The sequence below is a fragment of the Lactuca serriola genome, chromosome 5 (genome assembly GCF_051521515.1).
Source record: "Lactuca serriola cultivar US96UC23 chromosome 5, Lser_US96UC23_V15, whole genome shotgun sequence".
In the NCBI taxonomy this organism is placed as follows: domain Eukaryota; kingdom Viridiplantae; phylum Streptophyta; class Magnoliopsida; order Asterales; family Asteraceae; genus Lactuca; species Lactuca serriola.
Window position 1 is genome coordinate 225,958,495 of NC_136412.1, and position 12,961 is coordinate 225,971,455.

The window sequence follows — 12,961 nt, forward strand, 5'->3', positions numbered from 1 at the left end:
ACATATGCCAGGGGATAGTTACAGTGGACAACAAGTCTAAAACTTACCAAACTTATAAACCTTAGAATCAAACATAACATTTAGAATACTATAGGAGTATTTTAAGTACAATAAGATAAATTATGTGAAAACTAAAAGACCCTTGCTGGCAGGTCTATAATTGCGGAGTGTATGCTCCAAGGTTATATATAAATTTCATAGACTTAGAAGTAGTGATCTTTGCTCTGCTACCTATTCCTTTTTTGGTTGTGGTTTTAGAGTAGGATCACTTAATCCAAAGTCTATTTAATCTAAATTATATACAACTGGTATACACTGCATAATTATAGGAGGAACCAATAAGGATCACCATAAAAACTATTAATATTCTCTAGACATTCCCATTCTCGCACGACAACATAGTTAGATATAACCACTCCATTACATCACCGACAGAAGAGTCGAGGAAGATCAAAAAGAAATTCATGAGGAGAATTCCGAGAAGGAAACAGAAGAGGATCAAAGAAATAGAGAACACTACTAGAAAAACAACCTTTTACGACGCTCATTGTGCGTCGTAAAAGGCTCAGACGACACGCAAATGCGCGTCAAGGAAGGCCCTGTCATAAAGAGAGACGACGCGCTTTTGCGTTTCGTCTCTAGACGACGCGCGTTTACGACTCGCAATGCGTATCAAGGAAGGCCCTGTCATAAAGGAAGACGACACGCATTCGTGTGTCGTAACCTTACGACGCGCGTGTTGATGACACGCAATGCGTATCAAGAAAACCCCTGTCAAGAAAGGCCATGTCATAAATGAAGATGACACACATTTTTGCGTATCATAATTTTAAATGTTTAAAAAAAATTATTTATAGATTTACTTATTTTCAAATTAAATTTGTATTTAATGTTTCATAAGAGAAAATAAAATATCATATACAAAAAATAGAATCCATTGCATAAATTTAATGTCATACAATTCTATTTCGTACAATATATAAATTTGCATCTAATCTACTATGTACATTAAGTTCCAACTAACTAAAGTTGCATCTTGCCTTTCATAATTCTTTAAGACTAATGCTCCAAACAGCTAATTATATGGATAAGCAATTGTACATTGGCCCATCTCACTTAATAATGACTTAGCCAAATTCAACTCCAAGTCTTTACTGCACCTTGTTGATAATGCTGCAAGATTTAAATCAAATTCAACTCCAAGTCTTTACTCAATAATCAAAATCCCAAGAGCAACATCAATTGTATAGGCAAGTTCATTTTCAAAACAAAACATAGTATTTATAATGATAAGGATGTGGAGGGTATACTGTAAAAACTCAGACATGGCTATAATGGAGATAACAGGGATAGATATATATACCTTAAACAAATTAGCTTCCAGATCAGATTGAGAGCTGCAAAAAAACTAATATATGTAAAGGTAGTATTTGGAGGATGTAATATGATGGCATACACATCCAGAAGGCTATTATCTATGAGCTTGACCAACACCAAGGGCATTATTGGTAGAAATAATGTTACTATTTGCAGGGTTGATAAGGATAATGTCTCCTCACTTTGTTCATGTACTGAAGCTCCCTGTTGAATATATTATGTTTTTCTATGCATATGGGAACATGGGGAGGCGTCCTATGGGGGTAGATTTATCATTCGACATACCGGTGACTGAACTGGAGGTGAAGACAAAGCATTTTCATGAAATTTTTTGTTCATATGAATTCCTTCTACATAGGACAATTAAGCCAACTAAATTGACTTAGTTGACATGGTTTCTAATTGAAACTAGTTTCTAGATGATGAATGGAATATAAATTCAAGTAGGGTTTTGAAGTTTGAACAACATATATGTTGTTACCTTAACGAGGTCAGGTGGACCAATGATAACAAGATCTTCAAGTGCTTCTACTTTGTCTAGTGATAAGGTGTTGTATAACATATCAACATCCTCAAACTTATCAAAATCCTCCTGCAGATGAAATGGTTTGTGGTGGTTTTAGATGCTTTGTGAAAAGTGAAAACAACAAGAATCTTTTATCATGAATTTGACAAGGTGGCATAGAGGAGAGAACCTCAAAGAAACTATTGAGAAAATGTGAAAGGGAAAAAAGTATATGATGACCTGATTTCGTTCAACATAGTCATCAATGAAGTCCTTAACATCATTGACTTGTTCCTCCAAAAATAGGAGGCATACCAAGAAGGGTGACGCTTCCTTGTTGTAGTTGTTGGAATCTGGTGCTATTTCAGTTCTTCCACGGAATTGTCCCTATTAAAAAAAAGTATTTTAGTTAATGTAGATACAATGTATAGTATAGCAATATATATATCATAACCCTTCATGTTGAGTTTGGAAGGAACTACCAGGTCTCCACTGAATGCCAGGAACACCAGAAGGTGAAAAGACTCTTGTGCCCATGCCACCCTCACCACCATTTCCATTATCACCATCAGTACTTTTGACACCACTTTATGGCAACATCATTCTGCTACTCAAAGATGAAACAGGAGGATGCTGCTGAACCACTCTCTCATCTGTCCCTAACATAGGCCTCTTAGCCATTTCAGAAGCTTGACCAACACCAAGGGCATTATTGGTAGAAATAATGTTACTATTCGTAGGGTTGATAAGGACAGTAACTGAAGATTGACTTGTCAAACTGGTCAAACTTCCCCTCCCGAGATTCCTTAATACAGATTCACTAAGGGCAGGAGATGATTTACGAACAGGGAATCCTCCGACTTCTTCTTCCTTGTTTATAGGTGATGAAGGGATGGAGGAGACTAAGACTGAATTCTCTAAAATGCCCCTCACTGGACTTGGACTTGGACTTGGAGGGACTGAAAAATGAAACAAAGTAAATGAATATCTCACCATTTTCCCATAGTATAAATAACTAATTCTAGGGCTAAACACAACAAAGTACAAGGATTTAATAGAAAGAGATGAAATAGGATGTTATAATACACGTGTAAAAGAAAGTATGCTGTTGTTTCTTGCATTTAACAATAAATAACAAGTGCAATAAAAAGTAAAAAGTAACCATGTGTAGCTCCAAGGGAAGGAGTACTCCTTCGCAAAACTGTAGGTCAAGTTGGCTTCCACAACAATAAAGTTGTGAGTCACTTCATTACTATTGTTCTTTCTGATTTAAAAAAAAAAACACATCAAATCTGGATCGTAAAGTTTAAAAACAATATTAAACTCCAAATTTTATAAATACTTAACAAGTATAAGTAAAAAACAGAGGATTGATTACCTTATTGTGGGTTGCAGAACCACCGTATTGAAGTGGTAAAGTGTCACCCATTTTTTCATAAACTTTCATTAAATTCTGTGCTAAATTGGAATCAAGCTCAATAACTGTGGTGTCATTGTATCCCATGGTATAAGTTTCTTACGTGTAACAAATATTATTTGTTAAAGATTGAATTTCATCAGCATTCAGCAGTGAAATTGTTCCCATAGAACAAGATAATGAGCAGGTCTGCTAGTTCCTTGTAGAGAAATAAGAATGTAGTTTTATTAATTTCATTATTATGGCATCCTACTCTTATTAAATGATTGTTTAATTATCATACTTGGATTCCTGCATGACTGCAATGGTAGAAGTCGAACTCAACTGGATGACAAATCTTTGTGTCCACAACCGTACCTACAAATCACCACGTATAGTAAACTACCTTTATATATATTTTTTGGGATTTAAGATGATAAATATGAAATATTTTTTGAAAATGAAAAAGATACCGGGTAATATGTTTCTACTTTTGTCGGTGCATTTTCGGTCGTTGTGGTTGTTTGGAAAGAGGCGCGTGTGATGGCGTTTTTGGACAACAATGAATGTGACTGGAGGTTGGTAATTAGGTTCAAGAGAAGCACAAGCCTACAGAATGTTGAAAAATATGATTTTAAATAATAGAAATTTCTGATTAATCATTTGAAGCAAATACAAATAATAGGTATCTTAGAATTATTTATAAACCAACCTTACGAATTGCATCGAGCTCATAGAGTAGGACCTGATAGAACTGTCCATCACATATACCATCTCTGTAAATAAAAAACAAAGTGAGGATTCGATATTTTTTTTTTTTTAAAATTGCACAAGTTGGAATTATATATATATATATATATATATATATATATATATATATATATATATATATATATATATATATATATATATATATATATATATACCTGTAAAATATGATCCTCATTGGTTTTTTCCTTGTATTTTCTAATATCTGAGTTACTGCATTACCCAACCTATGAACATCCATAAAAACACATATTTTCTTTTAACCCACCCTAAAAAAATGAAACAAGGTAGGACAGGGACTTGCTTTAGACCTCTCGTCTGTGCAAAAGACATAAACGCCCCTCATATCAAACACAATATGTAATATGCACCTAATCATGCCTCCATTGACTTTTCCACGTTGAGGATCTTGCCAGGTTTTATACAAGTCCTGGATAAGTTCTTGCTTGTGAGGTTGAGCACTAACTAGCCCTACATATTTTGTAACTTCTCGCTAGTCTTGAGAGGAAACAACCTTTTTTTATAAAAATAGTTGTAAGAAAAATTACAATATTATATGCAAATTGAGCAACATGTGTTTGATCCCAACGGTCTATATAAATAAAATCTTGAGCGAAGAATAAGTTGTCTTTTTATGTAAATAAAATCTAATTAAAAAATTGTGAGATACTATCAAGTATTAAGGTTTTATTAATTTTCTATATTATATTTAAATGTGCGTATAAGATAATATGCGTTCTAGCCACTGCATAATTTAATTAAAAAACAATCAAAAAAACAAAACTATATTTGGCTAGTATATCACTCGGTCACTAAGTCTTAAATAAAGAAAATATAATTTTTATGAATGTAATAGTAATAAGAACTTTTTACTAACTTGGAATCCGAGTGTGACAAGATCTTTTTCAGATGATCCAACAACTGAAGAAACACCCCTCTATGTCTGAAATCCATCTCATAGACGCCACCGGGTCCTGGGTCCCATCAAACTCCGGCGGTTTGTGTTGCTGAACTCTTGGAACAGCAACGCATCACCACCCTACGGCCTCGCGACAGCAATAACTACGGTGGCCGCTGCAACAACAGCCTCAGAAAGAGCAGCATAACGCTCATCAACGTGGTCTTAATAGACCCGAACATCTCTGGTATCTCTGCCCTGATGGCCGCAGCCACCTCCTCATGGATGATCCGACGGATCTCCTCATCACTGGCCCCACTGCTCTCAGGTATAAGACGTGTCCTCACCATGATCTACCTCTGAAATACAACATACGATAAATTAGAATCCATTCGAGCATACTGACACTTGACAACTCATCCCTCCTTGATCCTTGGCATTCCAAAGATTCTTACTTGAACTGTACACCGCCCCGGTGCTTTCAGTAGTACGGGCCCAATACTACTGTCCGCACCGTATCAGTATACACCCCAAGTCCTCCTCTTCGGATCCCAAGTTCCAAGTACTCTGTTATGCACAATCCACTATCTAACAGATCTCTCATAAGCTCCTCGCTGCTACCTACTCACTCTCATGCATCTCATAGCAGCTCACCTCTCCCTAGACTAAGGCATCACAAATCAGGTCACTCTAGTCCTAATAGGAGTACCTAGCCTACTCTAGCATGAGAATACATCATATCAATATCATAACACATATCATGAGGGTATCTTGGGAAATCACCGTTCGGGCGCGGACTGATCGTACACACGATTCTGCTCTGCGTTTTTCAAAAAATCTTTTACTCTTTTTCAAAATACTTCTCAAATCCTCAGTTTGAGTTCAAATACGCCCGAAGGTGTACTCGAATCCCTCAAACCAAGGCTCTGATACCAACTTGTAACACCATAAATTTCAAAACAATTTTTCGCATTTTATAAAAGCATAATTCATTTAATATTCATAAAAACATCAATGTTTGAAACTCAATCCATGACATATAAAAATCCCAAGATCTCATAACATAAAAATCCCGTGTGTGTACTGATCAAGTCGGCGCCTTCCCACGGTCATCACTAGTACCTGAAACAAATAACACCAAACACTGTAAGCACAAAGCTTAGTGAGTTCCCCGAAATACCACACATAGCACATATTAGCCACTCGAGGCTATAACTCTGTGGGTCCGTGGACCCTACTCTGTGAACCCTCTGGTTCTAACTCTGTAAACCTTCCGGTTCCAACTCTATAAACATGCACATCATAAATCACATAGAAATAATGCAGTACAACACATAACATACATACAACATACAAATACTCTGTTACATAACTCTGATTACCTAATCAAGGTAAAGTATAGTGAGAATACTCACCTCGGGTATCTCGGTAAATATCTGTCTCGGAACAAATGTGATCTAGCCTTCTCCTAATCACACAAAGTAACACACCCATGAATACACTGAACTCAACCCTATAGGTCAGCATGGTCAATGGTCAACTTTAACCGGACTCGGCGAGTGCACTAGAGCGACTCGACGAGTCTATGCGTGTCCACTGACTCCCTTGGATCCTCTCTAGAGACGTCGAGTACTTCCCTAACTCGACGAGTTCCACCTGGCATGAATCGCGGGGCCACCACGACTCAACTCGTCGAGTCTCAAGAACAACTCGACGAGATCCGGCTTGACTCACCCCCCCCCCTTGACTCTCCCTGACTCACTGGGTCATCCCCCAACCCGGCGAGTCTACTCGCTGAACAATTTACGTGAAACCCAAACCCTACTCGCCGAGTCTCAAGAACAACTCGGCGAGTTCATGCCATGCACAAACTCTATTGACCTTCTGAGGGTCAGATCTGTTTCCCCAAACCATAGATCTGGCCTTCCCAAGCATGAATGTCACATAAAGTTCGAAACTTGATGCTTGTATAGCCACAACAAGGCATCAAAAGGAGATTTGGTCCCAAAAATGACAACCGAGGTCCAATAACTCCATACTAACCCAAAAAGCTTCAAGGGTTAAGGTCTCTGGACCTCTTTAAGTCCAGATCCAAGGCACAAACTCGAAGAGGGACCATTTGCTCCACATAATCACTCTCCAAAGGGGTTAGCAAAACCCTAACTCTAAAGATCAACCCTAAAACTGAAGGAGGTTCGAACTATTACCTCAAAATGAAGTCTCTGGACTCTGGATCTGCTTGAATCTCACCTCCTCCTTGCTCTTGTCACCTTCTTCTTGCTAAACAAAGGATACAAAGATCCAAAAGTGAGTTCTTCTCTCTCAAAGCGATTTAGCTCTCTTAGGTTTCTCTCAAGGGACTGGTAGCCGCAATAGGAGGCTATAAGTGCCCTTAAATAGGCTCCAAACCCGGGAAATTAAAGTTTCATTAAACAGCGTGGACTCGTCGAGTCCACTTTTGGACTCGCCGAGTCCAGACGCGAACCCGTGTCCATAACCACGATCATACTCGGCGAGTTTGAGCTCCAACTCGCCGAGTCTCCTCACAAATCACCAAAAAAATACAAGAATAAATAACACCTGGGAATCTGGGGTGTTACAATATGAGTAGAGTTTTCGACTCTAATTTTCCAATAAAAAAATGTTTATGTCACAAAATCCACTTGATATGCATGGATAATTGAAAAAAAAAAGCAACGAACCTTTTTCGCTTTTTTTACGATTTGTGGCTTTGTGCTTCATAGGTTACCTTTTTTATGGATTATGGTACACCCTAGTATGTGACTAATTTACACTTGGCCTTCGATAAAATCACACTCTTAACACATAATCAATTCTTTTATCATTTGTCTTTCCTATTACTGCCACCTGATTTTTAAGACATGCAAACAATTTCAAGTCAGTTAACATCCAAATCATGTTATAAAGTAATATAATTTAGAAGTATTATCCATCCAAATCATTGATATGATTTGTATATTGTGAAAAAATACCATGTGTAGATATAACATTTAATTGTAGTACTTAATAACTTTTTATAAATAACAAAATAGAGAATAAAAGCCTATTAAAACCCATAGAGTAAAATTATCTCTCAGAAGGTGCACGATCACCCAAAACTTGACAATTCCTAAAGCTCAAGAATCCTCTTGTACTCCACCCATACACACATACATTGAAAAAAAAATAGACGATTTAAACAGCAAGAGTAAGGTTTCTGAGACAAAAGAACAAAAGGAAATTAAAGAAATATGCATGTAGATGAAGAACAAAATCGATAATTACGTCAAAAATTAAACTTTACAAACTTCAACATGTCGATTCCAAATGAAAAGTAAAAGGAACAGAAGGAAAAAGAAAACAGAGGAGATTTGGAATCTGATATATACAAGAAAAAAACACTTGAAATGAAAGGACGAAAGGTACCTGTTCCTAAGGGAACATCAAATTAATATAAACTAGTGATGGGTCCCATGCTCCCCATGGATTGGGAGGGTTTTGTGTTTTTTTCACTTTCACTGATTTTATAGTGTTCTTTTTTGTTTCGGTAGATTTTCACTATATACTTATATTTTTAAATCCACACTACCAGCACATATAAATAGAATAAATTCCATCACAAGGCTCAATATATTGATTCTAGTCATTCAAAACCATGTAAACAAAAAACAACACTAATGAAAAAATTACCCCTCCACAACCTCATACGAGTTGGTCTATTGCAACTTTATTTTGAGAGATAAACTTGATATTTCTTAGGCTTTTAACTTTAAATTGCTTCATCTCCAATGGGATGTCAATAGGGAATTCAATAAGCAAAAAAGATGATGTGATGTTAAATCTAATAAACTCAACATTGCAAGTTAAGTTAAATGAACGAGTTTAAACCTCATTCAACACGAAAGTTTTTCAACTCAACGGTGGTATATGATTTTGCATTTTTTACCCAATTTAATATAACCAATTCTATAGAAATTTAACATTTTTTTTATCATAAACGGACTATAATATTCTTTTTTGTTATATACTATAATTATAATTTATTTCATTTTATGCTCAATAATTTAATTTATTAATTTATTATATTTTTCTTATTATTATTATTATTATCATTATTATTATTATTATTATTATTATTATTGAAAGATATATCAAATTGCATTGATGATATACTAAAATTATTCAAAGTTGCGCCAAAACTAATGCAAAGTTCTTGCAAATACCAAATAAATAAGAACAAACATAAAAGCTAGCATTTATGTTTATAATCAATTTAACATAAACCAATCATGATTTAGAAAAGAATCTTCATTGATGATATACTAAAATTAAATCTATATAACATTTAACTTTTTATAAATTATATTGCATAACTTTATTTGAATAAATGAAATACTTGTCAATATTTAATGCAATAGAAAAAACGGTATATTGGTTGTCAATATATGTTTAAATTAGGTAACATTATTATGCAAGGAACGTCGAATTAAAATGCTTATAAATATATAAATATCATAACTATATGAGACGAGGAAAGTCGTTCAACTAATAAAACAAAAAATGATGTCTACAAAGAGATCTTTCAATGATTATATATATTCATCGTTTTCAATGTATACTTTTTTATAATCATTCTACAATATCTATAAACGATTATATATAGTTTTTTATGCGTTTCTCGCGTTTAACGCGGGCTATAATCTAGTATAATTATAAAAGTTAAATACTAACAAAACCACAACTAATATTCATACGAGTTGGTCTATTGCAACTTTATTTTGAGAGATAAACTTGATATTTCTTAGGCTTTTAACTTTAAATTGCTTCATCTCCAATGGGATGTCAATAGGGAATTCAATAAGCAAAAAAGATGATGTGATGTTAAATCTAATAAACTCAACATTGCAAGTTAAGTTAAATGAACGAGTTTAAACCTCATTCAACACGAAAGTTTTTCAACTCAACGGTGGTATATGATTTTGCATTTTTTACCCAATTTAATATAACCAATTCTATAGAAATTTAACATTTTTTTTATCATAAACGGACTATAATATTCTTTTTTGTTATATACTATAATTATAATTTATTTCATTTTATGCTCAATAATTTAATTTATTAATTTATTATATTTTTCTTATTATTATTATTATTATCATTATTATTATTATTATTATTATTATTATTATTGAAAGATATATCAAATTGCATTGATGATATACTAAAATTATTCAAAGTTGCGCCAAAACTAATGCAAAGTTCTTGCAAATACCAAATAAATAAGAACAAACATAAAAGCTAGCATTTATGTTTATAATCAATTTAACATAAACCAATCATGATTTAGAAAAGAATCTTCATTGATGATATACTAAAATTAAATCTATATAACATTTAACTTTTTATAAATTATATTGCATAACTTTATTTGAATAAATGAAATACTTGTCAATATTTAATGCAATAGAAAAAACGGTATATTGGTTGTCAATATATGTTTAAATTAGGTAACATTATTATGCAAGGAACGTCGAATTAAAATGCTTATAAATATATAAATATCATAACTATATGAGACGAGGAAAGTCGTTCAACTAATAAAACAAAAAATGATGTCTACAAAGAGATCTTTCAATGATTATATATATTCATCGTTTTCAATGTATACTTTTTTATAATCATTCTACAATATCTATAAACGATTATATATAGTTTTTTATGCGTTTCTCGCGTTTAACGCGGGCTATAATCTAGTATAATTATAAAAGTTAAATACTAACAAAACCACAACTAATATTCATACGAGTTGGTCTATTGCAACTTTATTTTGAGAGATAAACTTGATATTTCTTAGGCTTTTAACTTTAAATTGCTTCATCTCCAATGGGATGTCAATAGGGAATTCAATAAGCAAAAAAGATGATGTGATTTTAAATCTAATAAACTCAACATTGCAAGTTAAGTTAAATAATCAAGATCAAATAAGAAGGAAATTATATATATATATATATATATATATATATAAATTTCCTTCTTATTTGATCTTGATGCTATATATATATATATTATTTTAAAATGAAAACATATTATTTATTATAATCCAATATATTGACCTAGTGGTAGAGAGTGACTCTCTCATTTGAGATCATCAGTTAAAGTCTCACGACATAGATGGTTATAGTTAGGAGTAGATTACTTTGTCGTTTCAACATATATATATATATATATATATATATATATATATATATATATATATATTAATAAAACATTCTCAAATATGCTTTATTAAATCATGTTGAAGAGTGTAACGTATTACATTATCATGTTGTTCAAACTTTCTTTGAATATCAAAATGAACTTCTTCGACAGGTCCTTGATTCACACGTATATGAGGATCAACATCATCTGACCACTTACTAATTCCATTTCTTTCATTTTCTACGATTATATTATGTAATATGATACATGTATATATTATATTTTTTATGTCTTTAAGTTGACATGATCTTGTTAGACCTCATACCATTACCCCAAGATGTGACATCCCCAGTTTTTTCGGCTAGAAAAGACCGTTTTGTTTATGCTTATTTTAAAAATAAAGTTTGTTTATAAATGAGGACTTGATCCTATAAAAGTATTTCTGAAGAAAATGTTTTTTGTTGATTATTAAAAATTGGGATGTCATAACAGATACATAAACATAAGCATAAATAGGCCTTTAATTAATACTCCAGCGACCTACAAACTCCTTAAGTCTCTTAAAAGATAATTACATTATCTACGAGTACCTTTGTATAGCTAGTTGTGATACATAGAAATTAAATCGGTCAGGCTTGGGAGTCTGGTGAACACATAGGGTTTCAACCAAAAATATTATTATTATATTGTTTTAAGTATATATAAAATACCAAACATATTAATCCCGATTACCTATGCCTATTATTCTCACTCTTCGATCCTAAAATGATAATCTCAAGGGACCTATCCTAGAAGATTTCTGTATCAATGAGTAGACAACATTGCCTCAGGGATTCCTTAGCAATACATGTCAGTAAGGCAACTATGAGGGGGATAGAGTACTCAAATGAACACGCAATCCATACTCACGGATAGTATGATTCATTAACATTTACAAATTGTGAGTCTGCTAGTGTTCCACTAGACTGTCTAGAAGAGTCGGTGGGTGTCATCAATACTCTATTTGATGACTGCTCTTACTTAGGAAAGGTCTTTCACCATTATCTCTAGTATGGTCTCTCACCACTATTTTATCTTTGGCATTGTCTTTCACCATTATTTAATCTGGTATGGTTTCTCACCACTATTCTATCTCTTTTTTCTCTCTCTACCCTTTTTTACCCGATACATTATAAGTTTAATAAAATACATATATAAATTAATGCGAGCAAAAATCATTATCTCATTTAACACAATTATTAGGAACGCTGGTAATAAACACATAGGACATCTAAGAAAATTAAATACTTTATATCTAAGCGTAAGATGAAAGTAATTATGCACTCACTTGACTTAGGTGAATGACTGGTGATTTCGGCAGAGCTTCACCTAACACCTTTAACTTTTCCTTTGACACGACCTCGGTATGATTTATACCAAGTCTTAGTCTAATATTCCTGGTGAATAATGATAGTCTAGATTCCTCAAAAATCTCAATGTCTACATCAAGATCTATCAAGTAAGGAACAACCATGTAGGATCATATTTGAGGTAGGGTTTGTTTGGTATTTATAGTATACTGTTTGGCAATCCTACTTTAAATACGTCACTAAATATAATATCGACATCATCCCCGTAAGTACATCAAACAATATAATGACTTGGAATCAATGATAAATCTTATTAATAGGTTCATAATAATGACTTACAAAGGTTTTAGTGAGAATCGGGAAAACGCATGGACATAACTCCGAACCGAAAGCTTCTATTCGTTGGACACATTAACCTCTCAAAACCTTACGAAATACCCCTAAGAACCTCAAAAAATTCAGACTCGAGA

General features: G+C 33.4%; 1 pseudogene; it reads right to left on the reverse strand.

Annotated features, from left to right (window-relative positions):
• Positions 1-3,398: 3,398 nt before the first annotated feature.
• On the reverse strand, positions 3,399-12,238 carry LOC145050227 (protein argonaute PNH1-like; annotated as a pseudogene).
• Positions 12,239-12,961: the final 723 nt, after the last annotated feature.